Raw genomic sequence first — 4,662 nt, forward strand, 5'->3', positions numbered from 1 at the left:
ATCCCACAACATGCGTCATCGCACCCTTGGCCCCGCCCATTGGCGCACAGTTCAAGTCAAATGAGCAGGCCTTTCGTGGCTAACTATTCCTAACATAACACCTAAGGGGACCCATCTGGACTATTTTGAAATATTTTGCATATAAACATGAACTACACAGTCTCTTTGACTGCTGCCATGTATCTTGCTACTTATAAAAGACGCAGTGTCAAGTTACAACTCTGAAAGGGAGAAGCAATTCTCTTTCATTCAGTTGCTGCCTCTTGTTGATTTGAGCTCAAACACGCCATGGACGTGTTCTTTCACCCATCTGTGCTACTTTTAATTGTTGGTGTATGTAAACTTAGGACGTCTTTGAAGATGGACGACTTTGACCGTTTCAGTGTTTTTCCGCCAACGTGCACCTCAGTGCGCCTTCAGTATGTGTGAATAATTTCACCGTTCTTTGGACTATGATGTGCTCATTTTTTTCAGCTCATGTCAGCATGGATTGCTTGTGAACATTCATAATATGATTCTAGCTTTGCAAAGGAACTGTTATTGAAGGATGGTGCAGTTAAAAACACTTCCAAAACGTGAGTAAACCGATTCATTCATGAATATTTCAAATGTCATTACTGTTTAATAGTTTATGGTGCTGAGTGTTAACAGCTGTGCTTGAGATGAACAGTTTAATATATTCAGATGCAATGTGTTGGATGTGCGTTGTGTGTAAACCCTGCAGTTTTGTTTTATAATGTTGAGGTCCATTCGCTTCTGAATGAGTTTGCTGAATTTGAGGGGCTGCATGATGTTAGCCAATCAGGACAGTGGGGGTTTACGCTGTTTTAAATTTTAAGGAGGTGCTTAGGCCAAAACAGAGCATTTCAGAAAGAGGGTCAAAAACAGGGTGGAAAATTATCATATATTACTAAACTGTGACTGTTTTGGTGCAAAAAAAAAAAAAAAAAAAAAAAAAAGCTTTTATAACATTATCATTGGACCTCAGGGAAGATAATAAAATTATTTTAAAAAAGCACTTCATGACCCTTTTAAGGGATTAAGAGAAATCGGTTTAAAACACCCAGGTTTCTCCTGGAAAACCGAGCTTAATGTGGCCATGTAAACATAAGCAGCGTGTTAATAGGTTTTTGAAGAGTGCGCATGTGCGTGAACAGACTGGATAACAAACGTCATAGGATGGAGCACAAAAACTCAACACAGTGGAAGGATTTCAACAGTTTTGGGACTACATTGGGAAAAGCACATACACTATAAACTATAACTATTTATACACACCAATGTAAAATATCGATGGTCCCTCACGTTCGCATATATGTGCTCATACATGAAGAGGAATCACAGGGTTTTGTGTAAGAGGGGAAATCCCACTATTGCAGCAATTTCGTGACAGTAAGTTAAGAAAACAAACACAGCAACTAATCCGTAAATAAAGCGAAGCAACAGCGAATAAAATAGTGAAGTCTTCCTCGGATATCTTGTTTGTTATTTACACAAGTGTTGAGGGGAAATTACGTTTCTATGGAGAAAGCTGTTTACTGACCAAGCCGCAGGGTTGGGGAGTAACGGAATGTAACGGGATTACGTTTTTAAAATACAAAATATTTGTAACTGTAATTTAAATCATTGGTAATTAGAATACAGTTACATTCTAAAAGTATTTTGATTACTGAAGAGATTACTTTGCATTTTATTGTCATTTGTTTCATTTAATATTTAATCCTTTCAGATAGAAAACATTTATACATATAAATAATGCGATCCAAAGTGCATTTGAACAGCGGTGAAACACTTTCTTATGATGTGTTACATTCATACGAGCAGACAGAGAAGTAAGTTTGAAGTTTGGAGCAGAAGAAATAGAAATAAACCTTGTGTAAATTGTCAGCTTTACGCTAAGCTAAAATGCTATTTCTAGCCATTTTACATGCACGTTACCAGGCACGATCATATTTTTTTATCAAGAAAATTCACGTTGGATCATAATTTCTTTTTTACTAGTAAGACCTTTGATATTAGGGCAAAAATCTTATTCTTGATAATAATTTTTGTATTGTTTTCCTGTAAAAATATCTAAAAATCCTTAAAACAAGATCAATTTGATTTATCTTGTTTTAGAAACATCAATGCATAAGATATTTAGGTTTTTCAGAGAATGTATTTTTAACGTGTATTTTGGCAGAGTTTTTATAGTCAAAACAAGTGAAATAATCTACCAGTGCTGAAGAAGTAATCCAAAGTATTTAGAATACGTTACTGACCTTGAGTAATCTAACGGAATACGTTACAGATTGCATTTTACAGCATGTATTCTGTAATCTGCAGTGGAATACATTTCAAAAGTAACCCTCCCAACCCTGCCGATCCGTAAGTATACAGGAGTAAAGAGCAGAGGCATCATGCCAATTCAGGGGGCACTTGCCCCCTCAGATATTTGATCGAGATGACCTGCGCTGTTTACATACTCTGTCTAGGGGAAACTGTAATGTGTCAAACAATGATGGCAATTGCGATAACTGGCATGATGAAGAAATAGTGTTCCATGTTTTCTTGGCATGTTTCAGAAGAAAAAAGACAAACAGATATGGTTTGCTTGGCAACATTTCCACAGTATTCATCCAATCACTGTTATTGTAAATGGTGGAGCGACTCTTTCGTCTATTGGTTCTTCTCTTATATAAAATTGTACATCCTCGTTCCCTTTCCTTGCATAATGTCTTCGTGAATTTTCTGTGAAATATATCAAGAATATTTGTATTATTTACTGTGAGCATTTTGGGCGGAACATTGTTATTTTCTTTTTGATTCTCTCTTAAATAATAAATAAAAATTATCTCTACGGATTACAAAAAGCTGGCATTTAAAACAGATTTCATTTTAACGTGGTGAGGCCTAAGTTTAAAATTATGTTTAAAAAGCTAAAGCTTTGCTAATTAGGCCTATAAACCGTTATAAATAATCATGCCATGGTCCAAATCACTGAGATCAAATTTTTTTCCCCATTCTGATGGTTGATGTGAACATTAACTGAAGATCCTGACCCGTATCTGCATGATTTTATGCACTACACTGCTGCCACACGATTGGCTGATTAGATAATCGCATGGATGATTGTTGGTGCCAGACGGGCTGGTTTGAGTATTTCTGTAACTGCTGATCTCCTGGGATTTTCACACACAACAGTCTCTAGAATTTACACAGAATGGTGCCAAAACCAAAAAACATCCAGTGAGCGGCAGTTCTGTGGATGGAAACACCTTGTTGATGAGAGAGGTCAACAGAGAATTGCCAGACTGGTTTGAACTGACAAAGTCTACAGTAACTCAGATAACCACTCTGTACATTTGTGGTGAGAAGAATATCAGAATGCTATTCTGAGATGCGGTTTGGCGCTGTTTTGGCAGCACGAGGGGGACCTACACAGTATTAGGCTTAATCACATTTGGCATTTTATAACATATAAAGTATTCTATAAGCAAATGGATCTCAATTTTGTTTGGATCAGTCAATTTGAGCCCACTTTGAACATTATTTATCACAAATATGTTCCTTCCACATAAGAGTGGGCCTTTTTATGGGCAACAAGTTTTTTTTTTTTACCCCAAATATTATCCTTACAGTATTAGACAGCTATTGAAAAGCTTTTGATTTAATCACATTGGACAAAACTTATAATGATAAATAAGTTGTTGTATCAAAATAAAATCGATAATTTCAGGGATAATCATTAGCTACATACATTTGCAACATTTTAAAAAGTTATTAAAGAGACTGTTTACTCCAAAATGAAAATTCTCTCATCATTTACTCCCCCTCATACTATCACAGATATGAATGACTTTCTTTTTTCTGCAGAACACAAATGAAGATTTTTATAAATATATTTCAGCTCTGTAGGTCCATTTCAACTTTCGCTTCCTAAATGTGAAAGAATGTGGAAGTGAAAGTGGAGATATACAGTAAAACAAAAGGACATAAATATTGTTCTGTTGCTCATACACACCTATCATATCGCTTCTATAGATATTGATTAAACCACTGGAGTCTTATGGATGTCTTTTATGATGCCTTTATATGCATTTTGGTGCTTCAAAGTTCTGGCCACCATTCACAAGCATTGTATGGACCTATATTCTTCTAAAAATCTACGTTTGTGTTCTGCAGAAGAAAGTCTTACACATCTGGATGGCATTAGGGTGAGTAAATGATGAGATAACTTTCATTTTTGGGTAAACTATCCAAAGGGAGTAGATTCCGGAATATATATATATATATAAAATCCAAAGTGCCTTTTACTCAGAGAGTTCTTTAGCCCTGCTTTACCCTATTTATTATTTTACTAATATTATATCCCACTTATGTAAACTAAGCAAATGTGTTACCTTGGTCATGTTACCTTCTTTGTATAAAAGGTGAGAGGTGAGATTTCCAATTGTAATATGTAAACTTATGACATGAAACACATTTTAGGTAACCAAACAAAATATTCAAGTGCTAATTCAAGTGGCCCCAAATTAATTTGAACAAGGGTCCCTTTCAGTTTCCCCTAAAATTATTTTTTACTGTAGGAACTTGCTAATCTTTGATCTGATTGGTCGCTGGGCTTTGCGTAGGCGACATGTGGGCGGAGTCTTCTGGTAAAGCATGCTTGTACGGTGACTT

Source organism: Myxocyprinus asiaticus, chromosome 14, assembly GCF_019703515.2.
Source record: "Myxocyprinus asiaticus isolate MX2 ecotype Aquarium Trade chromosome 14, UBuf_Myxa_2, whole genome shotgun sequence".
NCBI lineage: Eukaryota > Metazoa > Chordata > Actinopteri > Cypriniformes > Catostomidae > Myxocyprinus > Myxocyprinus asiaticus.